The following is a 24,108-nucleotide window of genomic DNA, read 5'->3' on the forward strand; positions in this document are numbered from 1 at the left end:
CGTCGGGCTATTTTATTAAGTAGCTTAGCAGAGCCGACGTACCGACTCGTAAAAAATCTCGCGCTCCCTGCCGAGGTGGGATCGCTCGAGTTAGTAAAGTTAACGGGACTTCTCGACGGCCATTTTAAAACTGGAAAGTGCGGGTTCGCGGAACGTTTCAAATTTTATAGTGCCGTGCAATCATCGGGCGAGTCGTTAGCGGATTGGGCGGCGCGAGTTCGTGGTTTATCATTGCATTGCAATTTCGTGGCGGCGAGTTTAGAAGACACGCTGCGAGATCGGTTCGTGCTGGGCATGACTGGAGGCCCGGAGCGGGACCGGCTATTCAGAGAACCTCTGGAAGACTTCACACTAGCGAAGGCACTGCAGTTAGCGGAGAGCATCCGCTGCGCGAGAGAAGGTGCGCAGCAGGCGAAGGTGCGCGACACAGCGGACGTGCACAAGGTGACAGCGCGGGCGGCCGGCCCGCAGCAGCAAGCCAACGCGACTCGGCAGAACGGGGTTCCGCAGGCGAGCACCTCGCGGGATCAAAAGGGTTCTGTACAGTGTTCAGTGTGCGGATACTTTAACCATGAGGGCAAGAAGTGTAGATTTAGGAATGCGTCGTGCAAGTTGTGCGGTGTTAAAGGGCATTTAATGCGCGTTTGTAACGCGAAGAATGTCCCATCTAATCACCATTTCCTGCAATGTTGCACGGATGAAGCCGATGAGGGTGAGCATTTAATTTATAATATTCGTACTAATCGAGGAGAACCAATGTTGGTGTCGGTAACGGTGGATAATGGTCAGTTAACATTTGAATTAGACACTGGGTCTGCAGTGACAGCAGTTAATGAATCCGTGTATTTTAAACATTTTTCGAATCATCCTTTACGTAAAAGTCATAAAATACTTCGTAGTTATAATGACGGTATTATCGGGTTGGCTGGAGTGATAACGCTGCCTTTTGTTTACAATAATCAAACCGAGTTTTTAGAAGTCCATGTAGTAACAGATGGCGGACCTCCGTTGCTAGGGAGGGACTTCATCTCAAAGTTCCACTTAGAGGTAACTTCGAGGGTAAATGCGTGTAACTGGGATGAGTGTGATAAAATTTTGACAAATTATTCGCATTTATTTTCCGAAAAATTAGGTTGCTGCAAAGACGTGGAAGTAAAATTACATTTAAAACCGGATGCGATTCCGGTTTTTAAAAAGGCTAGATCGGTGCCGTTTGCAATTCGACCAAAACTCGAGCTAGAATTAAATCGCTTATTGGAGTTAGGTATAATTGAACCCGCCACCTCTTCAGATTTCGCGAGCCCCATTGTCCCCGTGTTAAAACAGGACGGTAGCATTCGGTTGTGTGCGGATTACTCTGCTACTCTTAACAAACAGCTGATTATAGAAAAATATCCCTTGCCACGTATTGACGAGTTATTTTCGAAACTTCACGGCGGACTGCAATTCACAAAGTTAGATTTATCGGGAGCGTATAACCAGATTAAATTGCACCCCGACTCACAACCTCTGACCTGCATCAATACACACAAAGGCTTATACATGTATAAGCGATTAATTTTTGGATTAGCCAGTGCTCCGTCTATTTTTCAGCGCACCTTAGAGAAAATTCTATCGGGAATAGATGGTGTACTCCAATTTCTGGACGATATTCTGATTACGGGAAAAACTAAGGATGAGCACATTGCTAGACTACGGGAAGTATTTAAGCGACTTGAGAACGCGGGATTAGTTCTTAAAAAGGAAAAATGTAGTTTCTTTCAAGATTCCGTATCTTACTTAGGTTATATAATCGACAGGCACGGATTACATAAGTCACCTGAAAAAGTAAAAGCAATCTTAAATGCGAAACAACCAAGAAATGTTACTGAATTGAAATCATTTTTAGGGTTGGTGAACTACTATAGGGGATTCATAAAAAACGCATCTACTATCTTATATCCGTTACATGAACTGCTACAAAAAAATGTTAAATGGCAGTGGCTTCAGGAGCAGGAGGACGCGTTTGTTGCTATAAAAAATGCACTGGCAGCTGATAACACGCTTGCGCATTTTAACCCGGAGGCACGAATAATTTTGACAGTGGATGCGTCACCCTTTGGTCTTGGGTCCATCTTATCGCAAGTGGGGGATGATGGAGTTGAGCAACCCATATCCTTCATGTCTAGAAGTTTAAATGCCGCGGAAAAACGTTATAGTCAAATTGAAAAAGAGGCAACGGCAATCGTTTTCGGTATCACGAAATACCACCAGTACTTGTATGGCAGAGCAACACCATTTATTTTACGAACGGACCATAAGCCCCTTTTATCAATTTTTAATCCCGAAAAAGGGATACCGGAAGTGACCGCAAATAGACTTCAGCGGTATGCCCTATTTTTGGCCGCATATAATTACACTATCGAGTACGTTAGCAGTGCGCACAACACGGCAGATTTTCTTAGTCGCTCCATGGCGGTGACGTCATCATTGCAATCTGAGCGAAGCGGCGAGGCGGTCGCGCCAGCGGCGGCCGAAACTGATCGCGCATCCTATATTCATTTCGTAGCAGGAACCGGTTCGCCGCCCGCTTCCGTTTGTGACGTACGCCGCGCTACAGAAACAGACTCGGTTTTATCACGAGTAGTAGGTTATGTTTTAAACGGATGGCCAAATAAAATAACAGATAAAGCGATTAAACCATATTTTGACTGTAGGATCGAACTCTCAGTGGAAAACGGTTGTGTAATGAGGGGTGCTAGATTAATAGTTCCACAATCCCTAAGAACCCAAGTTATAACGGAATTGCATCGAGGCCATTTAGGTGTCGCTAAAATGAAGGCAGCAGCGCGTGATCGGTTCTGGTGGCCCGGGCAGAGCGCGTGCATAGAACGCGCGGCCGCCGCGTGCGCAGTATGCACCCAGCTACGCCCCGCACCCAGCCGCGCCCCGCTTACGCCCTGGGAGTTTCCACCTGATTTTTTTTATAGAGTACACCTCGATTTTGCAGGCCCTATTAATAATAATATGTTTTTGATAGCTGTCGATGCTTATTCAAAATGGGTTGAGGTTTTCGATGTTAGCAACGGGTTCGGTTCGGGAGTTGTCATAAATTGTTTATGTGAATTGATGTCTAGGTTCGGGTTAATAAACACAATTTGTACAGATAACGGCACATCGTTCACGTCAACAGAATTCGCAGCGTTTTGTAATACGAATGGTATTTCTCATGTCACAATTCCTCCATACAACCCGGCAAGTAACGGTCAGGCGGAAAGTTATGTGAAGATTTTTAAAAAAGCTTTGAAAGCCATTCTTCTGAGCGGTGTTCAAAAAAAGGAATTAAAAATGAAAATACACGAATTTTTGTTTCAGTATCGAAATTCCAAACATTCATCCACTAACCGATCACCGGCGGAGGTTCTGTTCGGTAGGAACCTACGATGTAGATTGGACTTAATGAATCCAGTACCGCGGGTTTCATCCGATGCAGCATTGTATGAAACCGTTCGGAAAAATCAGTGTTCTCAGATGCAGCAGTACCGTGGCAGTAGGAACATTAATTTTAAGCCGAATGACGTTGTTATAGTGAAAGTGTACCAGGGACAAAGAGCGTTTTGGTCTAAAGCGTTGGTGAAGAAACAATTAGGGAGATCGACGTATTTAGTTCAATGTGAACAATCGGACCGCTTAATAAAAAGACATAAAAATCAAATGTACAAGTATATGGGGAAGGAAGATGCCATAGGGCAATCTGAACCGGAAAACCAAGATGTTGCCCGCCCGGGGCAAAAACACTTCGTCCCCGATAACATGCCAGCTATAGTTATAGACGCTGCTCCATCACATACTCCTCAAGTGACAGCGGTACCATCAGATGTGGCGGCCCCAACGGCGCTCGGTAACCTGCCCGCTCCAGCTGCGACACCATCAGCGTCATCGACCACGACAGAGTTAGAGGAATGGACCGATTGTCCAGAACAACAGGAACCTTGTATAAGCGATTCTGTCAAGGTCCCAACGCCGCCACTACCGGCATCGGAGACGGCGCTTGATGAATCCGCGGGACAAAACGTGGCCGCAGGAAAGACCAAACGCGCACGGAACCTGGTGGATTATAGACAATTTTTCTAATTTAAGTTCTTTTGGTTGTAAAAACTATTGGTGGAGGGATGTTAGGTTTAAGATATCGGGTAGATGAGATTTTCACGCCAGCCGGTTGCACCCGGCAACAGCCTTGTCAGTCGGAATATAGCTATACGATAAACGGCCGTGTCTCATTTCTTGGCACCCTTTTCCCTCCAAAATAACACTACCAAAGAAATTAGAGTTTATACAAAGTGCCCTGAACTTTTGTACCTAGCCTAGAAGCAGGTTTTATACGCCGGGACTGCGCGCAGTTGTTTCCAACTTTTTTTTGTTTTATGACTGCAGATACAAAGCTTAGAGGATATAACCAAACGGAGTAGCCATTAACATGCGTTCCCCTCTGTTAAAATAGGCGGCCAATGGTCAACCACATTGTATGGACTGACGTTTATCTGACATGGCTATTTTTACGTTACGTATACATTTGACCTGCTCCTCCCCCGCAAAAATCGAGACTGTTTTGTACAGAAAATTACAGACAAGGCGTCTCCGTTTGGTTATATCCTCCAAGATACAAAGCGATACGGCTATGGGCTATGTACAGTCAGCGTCATATATATAGTAGGTAGCATCCAAAGTATTCAAATAGTTCGGAACACTATATAATTGGTATGACGTACCGAACTATTTGAATACCTACTTTGGATGCTACCTACCATACGACGCTGAAATAAATAAATTCATTCATTATATGGCTATGCAATCTTGCAGCTCGCTGTTACAGTCAGCACGAGTAGTAGCGTATACTCGTAAAAAACGTGCCTAAAGTATTTGACATAAATATAAGTACCTGTTTACTGTACCTATACTTGGAGATTTTCTGAGGTGATTTTTTTGGGCTTAAATCCCTATACGAAAGGTATTATTGTTTTTTTATTATATTTCCCTTTTATTATATTGATTTTGTACATTGCTGAACTCGGTTGTGAAAAATCATGAACACATTTTGAAGCAATGCTCAATAAAAATCGGTCAAGCGCCATTCAGACTTATTGAAATAAAAACGTCGGCGAGAGTTTACTGAAAACTCTCGTCGATTTTTTCTGGCCATTTCATGATTGAACGAGCAATATTTATAAAAAGGGGTACCTATTTTTTTTTAAGTATTGATTTTTTTTAACAGCAGGGGTACGGTGACAGATGTCATATCAATACTATAGTTGGTCAAGCAAATCTTGTCAGTAGAAAAGGGGGCAAATTTTAAAAATGTAGGCGCGAAGGGATATCGTTTCATCGAAAATTTGAATTTCGCGCCTTTTTCCACTGACATTTGCTTGACCATCTATATATTGCGAGATTTTGCCTTAAGTTTAAATACATATATATATTGTATGGAGATGACATGTTACACCGTACCAAACCGTACCCACGCTGTTTGAAAAATATTATATTATTTTCGTCATTACAAAATACATTAGGTCTTATTCAGACACTTATTCACACACTCAGACACAGAACCCCGAAACGCAAAAAAAAATGGCTTTTCAGTCGGAAACCTGCCGAAATAGCAATCGAAACTTCGGCCGGATACTAAAAGTTCTATAGTCCTAAAGTCATTAAAAGAAATCGATCATACTTCGAAGCTATAAAACCTTAACTACCTCACAAAGTTTAAGCCTAACGTATCTACTAAGCGTTGCCAACATAACCCAACAAACCTAGAAACTCCACACAAAGCAAAAACAACCTTAACATCTAAAATTTAGAGTTCAATTCAGCGAATGATTGTCAATCATCAGACTGAGTGAGGGTAGCTAGGCTTAAAATGTTGTTCCAAGTTTAAATTACGTCCATGCAACTGGCTGAAAGTTGAGCCTTGAAGTGTTGCCACATGAACTTTACACGTACCTATTAAGTTAAGAAAATGTTGCCATGTTGAGAAAGTAATTTGTGGTGTGGTTTTCTTGCTGGGAAATTGATGGAAATTGGTTTGAACTGCTTGGAAACTGCGTATGGATATAATATGCCTTGATTAAAAGATACAATTTTGGAAATTTCGATTATTTTTGACAGAAATAAGCAATTAAGGACTCTACAAAACGTAGGTATGTCAGTTTTCTTGATAGATTGTGGCTGTCAGTTGTTAATTGGCTAAACTATGTGTAATTTAAGCTATATATATGTCGCAGTAAGATAGATAAAGCCGTTATATAGTTATAACCCTAGGGATATGATTATATGACGTAACATAGTTATATGAAAGCGATTCATTACTATCTTACTAGGTATATAACTATAATACTGCTTTAGTTTAGTGATATAGTTATATTACTGGATTAAGTTTAGTTATATAGTTATATTACTGGATTAAGTTTAGTGAAATGATTGTAGGTAGGAGTGCAGCGGTGCGGCGGAGGTATAGTTATATCCCTAGGGATATAGTTATATGCCGTATAATACTTTTTAGCAATATTACGTAAAAGTACAGGTCGATTCACGAAAGCTGGCGCGAGATTTCTACTGAGTGACAGCTATTTTCATTGAAATTCTGTCAAATCTCGCGCCAGCTTTCGTGAATCGATCGCAATGCCTCATAAACCCTTAAAAATAGCAGCATGAAAATATATATAATAGTTATCTTACTAGGAATATGATTATAATACGGCATATAACTATATCCCTAGGGATATAACTAAACCTCCGCCACACTGCCGCACTCCTAATACCTACAATTACTATCTTACTAGGAATATGATTATAATACGTAGTTACGTACTATACGGCATATAACTATATCCCTAGGGATATAACTATACCTCCGCCGCACCGCTGCACTCCTACTTACAATTATTTCACTAAACTTAATCCAGTAATATAACTATATCACTAAACTAAAGCCGTATTATAGTTATATACCTAGTAAGATAGTAATGTATCGCTTTCGTATAACTATGTTACGTCATATAATTATATCCCTAGGGTTATAACTTTATAACGGCTATATCTATCTTACTGCGACATATATACTGATATATACGAACTATACCTACTTCTTATAATATTATTGCATTGCTTAAAAAGTTTTTAAATGAAATTGCTATTGACTTCTTCCAATAGTAATATTATTATCATCACCTAAAAAAGGACTCTGTCCGTATGATGTCAAGGTTTAAAATTGTATATCAAGTTTTGGAGGCAGTAGCCATCCTGTGCGTAGGATAAGTAGTATCGACATTTTACACTACTATCAACAAGCACTGCTGGTGTAGTGGTATCATGCAAGATTCCCATTCTTGCGACCCGGGTTCGATTCCCGGGCAGTGCATGTTTTTTTGGTTGATTGTATCTACAAATACCTACCTAACTTATTTTTGTCTTTCGGTTATCATACTTTTAGTAATCACAAGTAAAAATCAATGCATTTTTGCAGTGGCAGGTAAACCGCAATTTGAATTGCAAAATGTATATAAATATTTTTATTACTTTTTATTATATCCCAAATTATTATTTATTTTGTATTTTTTCTATAGTGACAAAGATGTTACGATATATATTAATATTTGGTCACTTTGGTCGTCGCTATCTATTTGATGCTGGCTGTACGTATCACATCCGGATATCCGTATGATATCCGGAGGTCCTCGTTTCGAGGCGGGAAGAGAGCCGGCCTTATCGTCAACATTGCTATCAGGATTTGCGCGGCTCGGTATCTTTAATTCCGTATGTGCCGTCCTTATTCTGGCTCACTACCTACGCACATAACAGCCGTAACAGTCAACTAGGGAACAATAGTAGTTTTCACATCACCTATTCGGAAAAGGGCTTTTTCTTCCCCGCTAGGAGGGATCAAAGTGGCACTTTTCCTCCCTGCTAAGGGGTTAGCAGGGAGGAAAAGTGCCACTTTGATCCCTCCTAGCGGGGAAGAAAAAGCCCTTTTCCGAATAGGTGATGTGAAAACTACTATTGTTCCCCCGATCAAAGTGGCACTTTTCTGTTCTAGAACACAGTTTTTGTTACTTTTTGCATTATTTTTTTAGCTTGAATAATATTTTGATACATAATAATTTGTGTCAACACTAAGATTTTTTTATTTTCCTCATAGTTGATGTGAAAAGTAGTATGTGTCACACGGTATCAAAATTATTTCGTCTTGGGCGTTGTGCTTCAATCCCTCATTACGCTCCTATACCGCAAATTTCAAAATTCAAGTTTGTTACTTAACGATTACTAAGTACTTGTCAGTTCAGTACCTACATGTCTTAAAGGTACAGACATGTACCTGGTATTTAAAACAAAAGTAAACAAAATCTACACTCAAATAGGTTCGGGTAAATGAAAACATTACTACATGATCAAATAATGTAGGTTAAAGTCAGGTCGTTCAATCACAGATCCAGGCAGTTTTGTATTTGGTTGGTTAACCAATAAATTTCATAACTACCAGAATTTACAAATTATTTGTTGATTTTCATTTAAATACCTAAAGACGTATAGATTATATCCGGAGGTCCTACAGGAATAACAAGTTTCAGAATAAGCCTCAAATAATATTAGTGAAAATTCGTACACGGAACCAGTCTCGTGCCCGGAAATCTCCGTTACGGACCCCAATATGGCCGTCATGGCCGGATACTCCGGATAGGTCCGGGCAAACTGCTCGTACGCCCAGGACTTCTCATTTCTATTATTGTAAAAGGTTTGCTTAGGGGAAACAAAAGTAACTATACGTTTTTATACTGGCACAGAATAAATAATAGTACTAGGTACAGAAGATTCACTCTCTATTGTAACGCGTCTGTTACGACCAGGACAGTTATGACCGCTAGGTGGCGACAGCGCCACGAACGGCTTATGGCAGGGGTGCGAAACTCCTGACTTCGGTCAAACTCGGCTCCGCTCGGCTCAGCATTGCTCTGAGCAATTTTTAAGGGTTGGCACCACTTGACTTCCTTTTGCGTGCACGACCACAGATAAGATAATCACTTGATTTTTGACAACCCTAAATAGTCGAAAGGGATAGTGTCATATATTAGAAAGGGTCAGCATGATTCGACCCTGAACCGCTATCAAACTTCGTTTGTAGGAAGGTTCCTTTCTGTACGGTAGTACTATAATTATTCTGTGCTTATGGCTAGGCTACCAAAATTGGCTCAGTGGTGGTAAATTGGCTTGGTTGGTAAATTGGTCGCCTGTGTGGGACGGATGTACTTGCAGCTACATACCTGTTGCAAAGCGACGAAATCGCGGAGTGAGCCACGCCTGATACTGGTCGAGTACCTATAATATATGTTTTCTGCAAAATGATAAAAATAACAAGTATAGGTAGGTACAGTCGACGTCAAAAATATGTTTACACTTTTGCACCTTACTCCTTTGTAATAAGGCAAAAATTGTAAACATATCTTTGACATCGATTGTAGAGATGCAACGGATAGTTGTTTGGCCGGATACCGGATACCGGATATTCGGCCTAATCATCGGCCGGATATCCGGTATCCGGCCGCCGAATATTCGGCCAGCGGAACCATACCTACATTTCGGTTTTTCAGGTGCGCATTCTGCAGATTTGACCTGTTTCCTAGTATTAAACGTCCGCGCGGACTCATTTCTAGGTACGAAATGAGTGCGCGTGCAAGTCAGTGGAATGATTAAATTATAATATTTTAAACTTTCACGTTTTGAATACATATTAACTCACATTATAGACGGGTCTAACGCCAACCACCACCAGTGATAACCAGTGATACAGAAGTTAAAGCCAAAGGATCTATCTTCGAACGGGTGCGTGGATATTGTGAGTGTTTCGTGTCGGACTATTGACAATATTTAACATTATGTGTGGTGGGTGGTTTGAAAATGTGATGTCTACCCCAAACTTTTCCATACACTTTTCGTCGGGTAGATGCACAAATCTCTGTTTTGACATTTTGCTGGGACATCAGTCAGCCGCGACCACGACCAGTGAAACCTGTGTCGAAACGTCGGTAAATCAAGGTAATTGAATATAATTCGCGTTAGACTCGTCTATAATGTGAGTTAATAATGATTAAATTGTTTTAAAATAATAAACAAGTACGATTATGACCGTGTGTGTTTCTTAAATCCAATTGATTCAGAAATATCATTCAGTCAACATATCATTCAAATTTGCAAAAGATCTAGAAAAGCCCTTGGCTTTGTTGTGCGCCAGTCAAAATACTTTAGTAATTATCATGTCATTACCTTATTATTTAATGCATTTGTACGTAGCCTACTAGAAACTAACAGTATTGTATGGAACCCGCACGAAAAAAAATACATTCTCCTTCTAGAAAAAATCCAAAAGTCCTTTATTAGGTATCTCTACTGGAAAATACTCGGCTACTATCCCTACATGTATCCCACGCCGTTTGTATTGGGAATGGTCTCATATCAAAGTCTTGAAGTACGTAGGCAGCTTGCAACAGTAAAATACTTTTTTAGACTAATACGTGGTTCAATATTTAATCCATTGCTACTAGAATATATTCATTTTAAGGTACCATCACTATTTGTTAGAACTACTCTCAGACCTCGCATTTCACCCCTATTCGTAATTCCCAAGACCAGCACAATGACACTAGTCACTAGTCCACTATACGTCGCACTTAACCACATTAATAATATTATTTTACATAATCCCACTCTTGACATATTCTCACAAACAGAACCGAAATTCCTAGCCACGGCAGCCCGCTATATAGAGTCAATATCTACGCCCACAACTATTAATATTAATTAGGTAAATTTAGTGATAAGTCTATGATAATTAGTTTTAAGTACATATTATATTTGTAACCCATAACTTGCATGTTTGGTTTAACTGTCAATGTAAAGTTGGTTAAATAAAATAAAATAAAATAAATAAAATAAATTGGTTTACTCCAAAATCAAGCAATGTTACTATCCGGTATCCGGCCGGATAGTAGATCACTATCTGTTATCCGGCCGGATAGTAAAATAATGGCCGGATAGGCCGGATACCGGATAGTAACCGGATATCCGGTGCATCTCTAATCGACTGTACAATACCTACACGTAGACACATACACGTAGTTAACAATAAATGTACAGTAACATAAACAAAGACTAGACGTAACAGCAGGCGGTCTTATCGCTTAAGAGCGATCTCTTCCCGACAACCTTTATGTACGATACGAGTATTTAATCAGTATAAAGCTAAACCTTCGCTCTTCTCGAAACGTCGGAGGTAATTTTAAAACCTAATCATACGATTATAGTTAGTCCAAGATAAGTCTGCAACTACCTATTTTGATAGCACACGCAGTGCAAGTGTTATTTTAAACGACAAACTTCTATAAAATTATGGTGTATAAATAACACTTGCACTGCGTGTGCTATAAAAATCGTTGAACATCGTTGAATCGTATCTTGGTCTGACTCTAAATCTCGTCATAGTACGAGTATCATCATCATCTCAGCCGTAAGACGTCCACTGCTGAACATAGGCCTCCCCCTTGTGGGGGGTGAATGCCATAATCGCCACGCTTGGCAGGCGAGTTGGCGATCGAAGTCGAGTACACCGAATTTGAGGGACGCTGCTGCCCGTCCACCGGTGGTCTTGGACGTAGTTTAAGGACATACCCGGGTCCTGGACGTAGTTTAAGGACATACCCGGGTCCTGGACGTAGTTTAAGGACATACCCGGGCCCCGACAGTACGACTATATAATAAAGCTAAACCTTTTCGTCAAAAAACGGAGTCTAAAAAGTTAATAAGCCTAATATCCCTGGGCTCATAAAGGCCTACAATCGTAACTCGATTAATATGGGATGTATGTTTTATATATGTAAATATGAATTATACATCTATGGCCATTATTTCGATTTTTTGGACGGGGTTGCCCCCAGAGAGAGTGCAGATTTAATGTGTAGAGTAATACCTAAGACATATGTAACTTCGTACAAGATGAATAAAGTCTAAGAAAAAAAAGTGCCTCGGAAATCAAGAAAAAGTCATTCTCGGATAGATGGCGCACACACCTTTCAGCCTATCCTCGGCTAGATGGCGTGACGACACCGTTTCATATTCAATAATTTTAACACATAGATATCAATGAATGAACATGGGTCAAAATGATATAAAAATAATTAAATCATTTATCCATATACATTTTTTGATAATTTTATACGTGTTTATTTTGAGTTATAGTCGTGTGTCGATAGATGGCAGTAAATTTACAGTGACTACAACATTTACTATGACAGGACCCCTCTATACTATCTATTCTTTTTGGTAATATGTACCTACCTACAGACCAACCCCTAAATTCTGACCTCTCAGTCTATGGTCACTCTTTGCGAAAACCGTGTTATTTTCAAGTTAAAAAGAGAACTAAATCAAAATGACACCGGTCTTATTCTTCTGGACCCAAACAAAAGGCTGCCAAGAGTCCCTCGGCAACCTCGTACATAACTTAGGTACCTAAATAAAACAATAAAAAGTTACCATGAAAAATGCGATCTTTACGGCGCTCGGAGCTATCGAGAACTTAGAACTTGGAAGATATAAAGTCCCTTTACAGCTCACAACATTACATGTCGCTGTGTTGAAAAGTTACCATACTGCCGTATTCGAACTTCACGATATTCACAAGAGATGACACGTACTAGATCCATTCTATATACGTTATAGTTTAGATATCAACTGGTTCTCTTTTGTTCGCAATTCGGGCAACCAATGTCACTTTTACGTTAGATAGCGTAAGATATTTATTAGATGCGAATTGGATCTCTAAGTCATATCCTGTGGTAATCGTTCAAGAGTATCTCCAGAATTGCGCAAATGTCAAATTTGACAGGTTAGATCTTAAACATATCGTTATCGTATCTTGGTGATGTCTAAAAGATATCTAATAGATATCTATTACAAAATCTGAATCGGGCCCATACTATGTAAACGTTTTTATATCCTGTCAGCTTAAAAGGCTAGTATATCGTCAGCGATATTCATCTTTAACTAACTGTAAAAAAATAAGGTTAAATAAGTTAAGGTAGGTAAGGGTAGTCTAAGCACGCGAGATATTCAGGCCAACTTGAACGTAAACTGAAATCATTTTTTTTGTCAGCAAACGAGCAGACGAGCCGCCTGAAGGGAAGCGGTCATCGTCGCTCATGGACATAAGAAACATCACAGGAGCCGCTTAAGCGTTGCCGACCCTTGAGAACCCTAAATACATGCTTCTTGAAAAAACCCATGTCGTAGCGCAAAGGAAAGGGAGGAGGCTCTAATCTATCTATCTAATTATTAGATTCTAATATATCTATCTAATTTTTTTTTATTTATTTATTGATAATGGGAAACAAACAGCGAAAAATAACACATATAGATAATTACAATTAAATATTACATAAGCCAAAACAGTTTCCACTAATTAATTAGCTCATTATGGTTGCTCAGACAAGACTAATACCTTTAAAAGAGTAATTATTGTTTATTGGGATCTCGGAAACGGCTCTAACGATTGCAATATAGTATAATAAATCGATTTAGCTAGGTCTTATCTCTGGGAAAACGCGCATTTTTGAGTTTTTATATGTTTTTCGATCAAAGCTCGGTCTCCCAGAAATTTAGAATGATTATGATAGACTATATCATAATCATTCTAGATCTATTAGAATAACAGATGTTATTCTAATATCGTGTATTTCGCTCATACTGTACTTGTCCGTACTTACATGTTATTGGCGAGACGCAGATGACTAATGACATGCTTCAAATCTATGCGGCATTCTCGTGCTAAGTTACAACCAATTTTCGCTCAAGACCTGACATTACAGTCCAGTACCTATTCTCATTGCCTTACAGATTTTATTCCGCGCTGTCCTTAGAGACACATAGTAATAAACGAAGTCATTGCATGGACCCGAGTATAGCAGCAAAGTTGCAGTTTCAAGCCAGGACGCCCATGGGATGTGGACAGTCGGGGAAGATTGGGAAATGCAACAATACAAACAGACTGGAGATTGCACACAGAACACACATTTGATGAGATGAAATCTAAGATTTAAGGTAACTCTTTACCCATTCTGAATTAACAAAATAATTCGAAGTTTTATGATAGATTGATAGCCCTCCGATGCTCTGTAACTATAAAATTAACGATGTGCATAGTTATCTTGGTTCCACCAAAGACAATTGGTTCGACTCTTTCGTGGTTAGAAAGATTTTCCAAATTTTCCAATCCATTTTTTTCAGTTTTTACCACTTTTTAACCAACTTCAATTTCACAGAACGAGGAGGTTCTGTATTCGGTTGTACTTACTACTTACTTACTGCCGTGGCGCAGCGACCCGAAGTGGATCTTGGCCTCTGACACTAAGGAACGCCATGCTTCTCTGTCTAGCGCCGTTTCTGTCCAATCGACGGCACCGAGCTCGTTCAGATCTTTCACGACCTCATCGCACCAGCGATACCTAGGACGCCCAACCGGTCGTCGACCATCCGGACGGCCCGAGTACGCTCTCCAAACCGCTCGATCTTCACCCATACGGACCACGTGCCCGAGCCATCGGAGTCTTGAGGCTTTCGTTTCTCCTACTATATTGGGCTCGGCCACTAGATCTTCGATTTCCTGGTTCCTGCGTATCCTCCACGAGCCATCTTCTCCGCGAGTGGGTCCCAGTATCTTCCGGTAGATCCTCCGTTCAGCCACCAGCAGTGCGTATTCCTCTTTTTGTGTTAGGGTCCAGGCTTCGCATCCGTACATCAAGATCGGTCTGATTATAGTTTTGTATATACGGAGTTTCGTCTTTCTGGTCATTAGCCTGGACACCAACACTTTGTGAAGAGCAGCTGTGCACCGGAGAGCGTTCTGAATTCGGGTTTGGATCTCCTCTTCCCTCCGATTGCTCCGCTGTATTCGGTTGTGGCTATGTTTTTTTTATGCATGTTCACCGATTACTCCAAGATCCGTGGGCCGATTTGAGTAATTCTTTTTTTGTTCGAAAGAAGGTACTTCCAAGGTGGTCCCACATTAATTTCGAAACTATTTTGGAAGACCCTGCCTATCTTTCGAAAATATGAAATGTTGTCATTGTCATGTTGGCTAAATTCCCGTTCGTTCGTTCGTTCCCAAACACCCATTCCCTTGTTCAGATTATCTCTTTCTGAATTACCATTCGCGAAATTCCTCCATCATTCCATTATTAAAATGTCCATGGCCCTTCCGGTTCCGGGCCAGAATGAGCTGTCACATAATTTACCGTTGACGGAAAAATATAAATAAAAACCGTCGGGGAAACTTCTTGGTGAGTTCGAGTGGGGTTCCGTGAGTTTGTGTATAACAACCGTAAGTGACATTGGGAAAGTTTGAATTTGGAATTTATTGTATAACTTCGTTACCTAGGTACCGTCAAGTGTGATATAACGTCTCACTTGGAGTGCTGTTCAAAATCTCATACAACAATAGACATAACGCAAACGCGATCGCTCGTCACGCTATATCGAATTAAATTTATACTAGGGGTTCTGTGGTGTCCTCGTCCCTGATATTGAGAAACTTTTCAATACATTTATACTATCAGGCGTGGCTCACTCCGCGATTTCGTCGCTTTGCTACAGGTAGCTAAAAGTACATCCGTTCGACCCCAATTTTGGGGTTTGCCATAGGCCGCGCGTGGCGCTGTCGCCACGTAGCGGCCATATCTGTGCTGATCGTGACAGACGCGTTTTGTTAGAGAGTGAGTCTTCTGTACCTAGTACTATTACTCGTATTTATTCTGTGGTACTATGAAATAATATTTAATAGTCATAGAACCTTCGACTTTCTTCGCGAAACTTTCTTAACTTGAGTTTTTACAAGTTCGCGGACAGGTAACCGACCGTTTTCGGCCCTAGTTGGATAAAAAGGTTCTTTCTGGTCTGGGTAGCAACTACGTAACCGTTAAATTGCGTAATTTATACTGTCTTTCTTTCATATTTCATTGTTGTTGTGCAAAAGTTTTTCGACGAGTACAGCAATTTCACCAGACAGTCACAAATTTTAGTACAGTACTTAAAACAGTATGTTGTTAATCATCTCTTGAACTCATAATTACTAGCGTAAGAAAAAAAGTACGATTCTCCCTCAGTAAAAAAGCGACCTTTTGCAAAAATTCAAAAAATCTGTCAAGAGATTTTTTTCCAATTAGTGTCGGTAGCAGTTTTTATCAGAATGCTCCTAAAAATAACCGAAAATAACTTTTATATTTTACAACATTTTTTTATTAAACTTTACACATATTTACAGATGATAAAATGAGGTGTTTACATTATGAACAAGTATAATAAGTAGGTACCTACCTAATTTTATTTATATGGACCGGAAATATTTTTTTTTACTGACGCGACTTAATTACGTGCAAACAGAAAAAAGAACACTTAAAATAATTATTTTAAAAGAACGAATCAAAACAATTCAGTTATAAAAATTTTCAAGCAGTGTGCACTGGGAATAGAGGTCTAAACAGCTTTTACGAAAATTAAAACCATCTAACAACGCCAAAAGTCAGGACACTCGCATTCACATAAGTGACAAAAATCATATCACGTCATGAGGTTAATTTCACAGTCACGCACACGGCACGGCGTCGTACGACAATGACGGACGGCGAGACGCCGGATAGTACCTAACCATTTAGATTTTATTATGTTCTCTGGATAAGTACGGCTACCACCAGTTTTGACATTGACAGATACGCTCGCGTCTACGTAAATTACTTTCTATACATCTCCTTTGCACTAATAATCGAGTACGTGCGAGATGCATAGAAAGTAAGTTACTCAAACGCAAACAAATTCCATTATACAACTAATTTTTATTATGGAATTGCTGTAATTTGTTGGAATAAATTGAAAAGGTCCCGACTCTCATTGATAATTATAAAACCGAAAAATGCTAATAAAGGGGCACATCACACACACACACACACGCACACACACACGCACACACACACACACACACACACACGCGCACACACACACACACACACACACACACACACAGACAGCACACACACACACACACACACACACACACACACACACACACACACACACGCACGCACACGCACACACACACACACACACACACACACACGCACACACACACACACACACACACACACACACACAGGGTACAGGAGGTAAATATACAATAAATCACGTAATTATTTTGCTAAAATGTTAAAATCCAGTAAGGAAAATAGGAAAATGGAGTATTGAGAAGCGGTCGGACGACCCTCGTCTTAATATCGCCCAAAGTTGCCAAACGTGTCTTTTCATTTCACAATTCGCTTTTTTAATGTTAATGAAACCGCACACCTTCACACCTGCACACCGCAGCTCTTCTAATCGGAATTGTTGAAACGCCCAAACAAAAAGACTCTTAAGACATCTAATGGCTCCTCTACACAATGGGCCAACACCGGCCACTCCAAGGGACGCATTTATGCGTTAGAGGGAGCAAGTGATATTGCTATCTCATTCTACCACATGGCTGCGTCCCTTGGAGTGGCCGGCGCTGGCCCATCGTGTAGAGGAGCCCTAAAGTATGTAGAGCTAGTCATTCGTGATATTTTTCTTAACTATCCGGTCCCCCCCTCAAACGATCACATGATTTCTGGAGGACCCTAAACTACCACTACCGCTTAAACTTACCGCTAAGCTTACTTACCGCTTACTTAGCGGTAAGCTTTTACCGGTTGGAGCCGGTAAAAGCTTATTTGACGTTCATAAGCGCATTGTAATATGCCTACTTGAATAAACTATTTTTTATCTTTTATCTTTATTTTTACCTGTACATGTAAACATATACAGTATATTATGTTGTTCGGACAATAACGCGATCTGTTCACAAAGAGGGTGTTCATATTTCACATACAAGTAGGTCGTAAATAAAATTTAAATAGAGATACGGATGATATAGCTGTCTGGATGTTTCGCAGAGGATGCTGCGGTTTATTTAATGTCTCGTATTTGAATTCGAAACATAATATACAGGATGTGTCTGACCATGGGGCTTTAAATCCAGGGCTCGATTCTACTGGCTAAACTGAGCTACTTTTATTATGGCACCAACCTCGAAATCCCGAATTTTTTTTTACTGTTTCATACATTTTGGCTGATCAGATGTCGCCGTTTTCTATGGAAAAGCCAAAAAAAAATCCCCGATTTTAGGGTTGGTCCCATAGTAAAAGTAGCTCAGTTTAGCGAGTAAAATCAAGCCCTGGATTTAAAGCCCCATGGTCAGACACACCATGTATATTGAGGGTAGCCTAGAGATACAGGGCTACCGCGAAAACCGATATTCGCAAATTGCGGGGATCTTTCTCTTTTGCTACAATGAAGGCGTAATTAGAGTGACAGAGAAATATAGCCTAGGGGGCCTAGCCGAGATGACACAATCGTTCGCAAAGAAACGAAACGCTGTCTGTCTCGCACTAATTTAGGTAGAAGAGTGATAGAGAACAATAGCGTTTGGCATCTTGGGTAAAAACTCGTGCCTACGCTAATTCTTGGGATTAGTTGCTAAGTGGACCCTAGGCTCCCATGAGCTCTGACAAAAAGCCGGGACAAATCGAGGAGGTTGATTACGTAGAACTCTGGAATTTAAAGTAGAAAGGTATAGGTAGCAATTATTCACTCAATTAGAGAGAAAAATACCTAATCAAAGAGTTAGAGTTACCAAAATGTTACTCGTTGCATTGCAATAATCAATTTTTTAACGAAAAGCAATTATAAACATTCAGAATAACTTAAAAACACAGCTTGAAGCTACGAAAAATCCCGATCGGAACAAAAACCGTTGGAATATTTTGAAATCGCTTAAAATGTATTTCCTTTTAAACACTAGGTATTTTGGAGAAATTCCAGTGTTTTCGGATGGCAAAATATTTGGGGCAAAATGCGAACATCGCTTAATTTAATTAGTAGAGTACAGTTAATTATAGAGTAAGTTAAAGAGCTTAAAATTAAAGAATTATCAGAAAATGACATAGGATCTTAACTAAATATAGCCGGCCTTTGTCAGTAGAAAAAGGCGCGAAATTCACATTTTCTAAGACACTACCCTTTGCGCCCACATTTGTAAAAATTGCCGCCTATTTCTACCGACGGATATGGCTTGACAGACTATACGAGTATTAACTTGTTTTCGAATGTAGTAATAAAATGTTCAAACTTGTAACCGTGCAGTTTCCTCACTAATGGCCGCCGAGACGAATTGCAGGTAAATTCCACTGTTTTGGACGTCAGAATATTCTGCAGAGAATGGGGAGCGCTTAATTTAATTAGTGTGCTATTCCTTCGGACGGTGACGGACGGCGCAAAGGACGTCAGTAACAGTAGAGGAACATTACAACCGATACTATTGCATACTCTGGAGTTCCGCGTTCAGTAGACCGCTTGATATACGAAAGCGTTCTAACGAACAAAGAGTGGTGTGCAAAATCTTGCATTCCGTTTTTGTTTGTGTTATTGAACGTGCAACATGTACCAATTGCTTTTGTGGACCTAGACTACCTAGAGGCTGCAAAGCAAAAAGAACAATGCTAATTGAGTAAAAGAAATAACGAATTATGTACCTACTTGGAGATGAATCTGATAGGTATTTATATGAGAACCTCTTTTTTCGAGTCAAATAATTAACATTAAGCTATAAAGTAATAGTTAAATCTGGCTGTTTTTCCGTAAAGGATGACTCACGTTAGACCAGGCCGTGTCCGGGCCGGAGCTTCCGGGGCTTACTTTTCTATGACATGACAGGTGATCACGTCATGGTTTCCATAGAAAACGATGCTCCGGAACCTCCGGCCCGGACACGGCCCGGTCTAATGTGAGTTATCCTTAAAAGGAACTAAAAATAATAAAAAATGTAGAGAGCAGACTAATAATAACAGATTTGTCAAACAAACTAAAACCAATTTCTAAATTGCTCTAAAAACATGTACACTGTGCACACGGACTGTCCATAAGGACATTGTCAGGATATTTTTTCCCATTTTACCCACCGAAACCTTCAGTTTCTCTACTGCCTTTCTCTCTACGGCGATGCACTCCAAAAACGAGCGCAGGCACTAGCTGTTTAAATGCAATTAATTATGTATTTTATTAACTAGCCGCGGCATTCTGTGCCCGTACCGCTCAGTGGCACCCTGATTAATGGGATTTATTAGTACCCACACTGCCATTTTTAATAGCGCTGACTAGACGCTGACGCTCAAAAGATGCTAGTGTGGAGTATCTCAAGGTGCCATTCGAATGGCATGTGCAGTGATGACTGATGGTGGCATTACTGCTGCGGCGTCAGACCGGCCGCGCTATCTGTGAATAAAATGAGAGACGTTCGCCACCGCGTTACTGCCGCGATTAAAGGACTCACGTTAGACTAGACAGACCTTACTTTTTTATGACATGACAGGCTATCACGTTATAACGTAGACATTTTCTTAGATTTTAAATTAATATTTTTGGGTTGAATTCCTTTTCTTATTTCAACGATTTTAACAATATCCCAAACTAACTCGATTGATTGCACTTCTTTGCATAATCTGTTGCATTCAGATGCACCTTTTGATGCTTATCTGTTGTCGGGGTTGTCATATGAGTAAAAATAATTAAAACTTGAGATATTTATGTTGTCACTCCAGGAAAACTTTGTATGATTTAGGTATGATTTTTATAGATAGAAAATAAGTTTGATGTAAAACAAAACATATAAATTACAGACTTACAAAGTGGCTCTGAAATGAAACCTTGTTAGATTTAATGATAAAAATATATTTCTTAGGCTCATGAGTGAATTTGTCTAAATAATCAGTTCAGAATTTTCGAAGAATTTGTGTCTTCAGGGGATTGGCACCCTACTTTTGTTTTTTTGCCTTTTGTTCTCAACATATGAGAAGGTCATTCTGAGGTGACATGCACTTTTGATGTGTGGACCCCTCCGGGGACGCACGCTCGCATGAGCCCTATTTTGTGATAAGACCACACATTCCACATGGTGGTCAAAATGGTGGAAGCAGTTCGAGTCCTTCGGTGTGTTCCACTGAGTAAGTATAAATGGAATTTAGTTGTGATCAATTCCACAATGGCGCGAAACATTGTGGGTTTGTTCTTAACCAAGTTTTGGTTCTTTACAGAGTTGACTCCTGCTCGAGGGAAGGGAGCGCTCCGCCAGAAGTCCTAACAGCTTCCAGTGCGGTGAGCTAAATTTCAAATTGTTTCATTTCTTCTCTAGCGGCCATAAAGGGCATCGGCTAATATATCCTTTTCTCGCTTTGCAGGAGCCGGGATGTTTCTAGAAGCTTTCGATGTTTCTAGAAGCTTTTGATTACTTTTGAAATTTATTTTGAAGATGTTTGGAACTTTTAAAATGCTGTGGGGTCTGTCCCACTCCATCTGCACTGGCCGGCTCCAACCAGGTCGGCAGCCAGCTTCCCGGGGATAGGAGAGGTCACTCCCCGCTGCTCCAGTTCCAGCAGCTGTTTTGAGGTCGGTCCAATGCATCCTTGAATTTTGTAGGGCATCTGCGCTCAGCTACAAATTTAAAATGTAATTGAAGAGAGATAGTTTTTTTAATTTAAAGTTTTGAAAGTTCTGGTGCATAAAACTTAGGTATTTCGAAATTTAGTTTTCAGTAATTAATTAATTGGTGTAAACCTTATAACATGAACCTGTGAAGCGACCCAGCTATACCACTGAGCTTTTGTAATATCTAATGTTTAGGAATAAAGTTTGTTAGATATAAATCTGTTTAATTGTTTCTCCTCGTAGCTTTCCTACAGCAAGGTTTCCATTTAGTTTATTTTATTTTATTTTGATTTAATTTTATTTTGTTAACATGGCTGTTTCCATTTTAGACAAGCCGGAGCGTTTCAATCATTTATTTTACCCCCTTTCAAAACACCCGTGTTACAACGTATCGCTTTCCATAGAAAATGATGCGCCGGAAGCTCCGTCCCGGACACGGCACGGTCTAACGTGAGTCATCCTTAAGTATTACGTTCAATCTATTACCTTTTTATGCTGGCCATAATTTCTAAATGCACCATAGAGGTGATATAGATGGTTTATAAACGGATAGGGTAATATAACTAAATAAATGAAATTCATCGAAGCGCAATCGCGGTGGTCTCTACACCAGTTACCGGCCATATCCGGTATAAACCGGTTTATATCCGGTTATTCTCGAAATATTGTTCTAAGCCCCGGACCGTATCCGGGTGCGTAATTAAATTCATACACAAGCTTGCATTAAAATTAACAACTTTCGATGCAATTTATTGTTTTAGATGTGTCGCTTAGATCCTTTTATTTCTTTTCCATATTTCGTAGGTAACTAGTTATTATAACTCGTTACTAGATAACTCTAGAGTTAGACCAAGCTAACTTGGCAGCATTTTTGACAGCACAGACTGTGCAAGTGTTATTTTAAACACCAAGCTTCTATGAAATTATGACGTTTAAAAAAACACTTGCATAGTCTGTGCTGTCAAAAGCGCTGCCGAGTTAGCTTGATCTGTAGTGGCAGCGGATTATTATAGTGTTATAAAGGCAAATAATTTAAGCAATCACATGTTATTTTTGAATTCAATACCGACTTACTTACTATGACACTTTGACATCATACCAATTTTGGATTCCAAAATCATCGTTTATGAAATTCTCACTTCCTTAAACCCATATTTATATTTTATGCATTTATATATATAGATTTATATTTATCGTATGGCCTTACACTTGCAGGATTTAAATGAAATTAAATATTAATGTATAGTTCGTTTTTTTAGCATTAGAAAGAACTTCGCAGAAGTAAGCTTGTGGTTCCAAATCCGGCACTTTTAGCGGTAATAATTTGAAGTAAATTATATGTATTGACCATGCTACATTAGATAATTCAATAATTATTAACAATTAAAGAGCCTGATAAAAACTGCACGTTTGCTTCTGTGGAGTTCTTTCTGATGCTAAAAAAAACGAACTATAGAGATTAAGGTTTGCCATGGGCGTACGCAGCATTTTTTAAGGGGTGGGGCAGAAGTAGGGGAGGCTGGGCTGGGTACGTTGTAACAGGGTACGGTTGAAACAAAAATTCTTAGCTTATGGTCAGAGACCAGGGTGGGGCAACTGCCCCACCTTGCCCCACTTTGCACTTTTCAGTCAGATACTTGATGGCCCATTTACTGTGGTTCCCCATAGGGGCCATAGGAGGCTAAAACCCATAAAACTGCATTCTATAAAACGCATCTACACCGTACACCATCAGATCAAACACATCAACACGCGATCCGGTTATCCGGACCTATTTAGAATTATCGCCTGTAATCAGATGCTGTGTATTTTAGGAGTTTGCGCTCCAATCAAACACCGGAACGTTTAACGTGCAAACAAAGTTAATTATACCAGAAAGAAGTTAATTAATATGTAAGTAAACGTAGGTCATATCATATGATCGAAACTATAGAGAATTATTATTACTACAACCCGACATCAAAGTATGAAAGTATGGAAGCGGAGCGTGAATCTCACGACCTATAGTTCGTTTTTTTTAGCATTAGAAATTAGGTAAACAATCTTGATGTGTCTTTTAATGGAAAAACACATTTTAAAAATAAGTTACGGCAAATATGTAACAATTATGAATCTAATACGATCATTTATATTCTTCTGCTTTCATAAGTAATAGTTTTTGGTTTTTAAAAAGCGTTTTTCAATTAAAAGACATGTCAAGATCGCTTACCTTCTTGCAACTTCTTTCTAATGCTAAAAAAAACGAACTATAAACGCATAAGCGCCATGGATTTCACGGCGCTTACGATACAAGTTTAGTCGCATGGTCCGCGTTGTGATTGGGACTATCTATTTAATTGTTTCGTATAGCTTCTCTATATGAAATATCGATGAACTCAGTGAATATTAAACGTCAAACTTATATGAAATTATGACGTAAAAAATAATACTTGCGCTGCGTGGGCTATCAAGATCGCTGCAGACTTTTCTTGGTAACACTAGTTGGCACTG

General features: G+C 39.8%; 1 long non-coding RNA gene and 1 other non-coding gene across 2 annotated transcripts in view; both read left to right on the forward strand.

The window, feature by feature from the left end:
* The window catches only part of LOC134673004 (uncharacterized), a 503,466-nt gene that overhangs the window by 87,191 nt on the left and 392,167 nt on the right, over nucleotides 1-24,108 (forward strand). The window lies entirely within an intron of this gene.
* On the forward strand, nucleotides 7,323-7,393 carry Trnag-ccc (transfer RNA glycine (anticodon CCC)). The gene has a single exon. It is a non-coding gene; the product is annotated as a tRNA-Gly (tRNA).

This window comes from Cydia fagiglandana, chromosome 17 (assembly GCF_963556715.1).
Source record: "Cydia fagiglandana chromosome 17, ilCydFagi1.1, whole genome shotgun sequence".
In the NCBI taxonomy this organism is placed as follows: domain Eukaryota; kingdom Metazoa; phylum Arthropoda; class Insecta; order Lepidoptera; family Tortricidae; genus Cydia; species Cydia fagiglandana.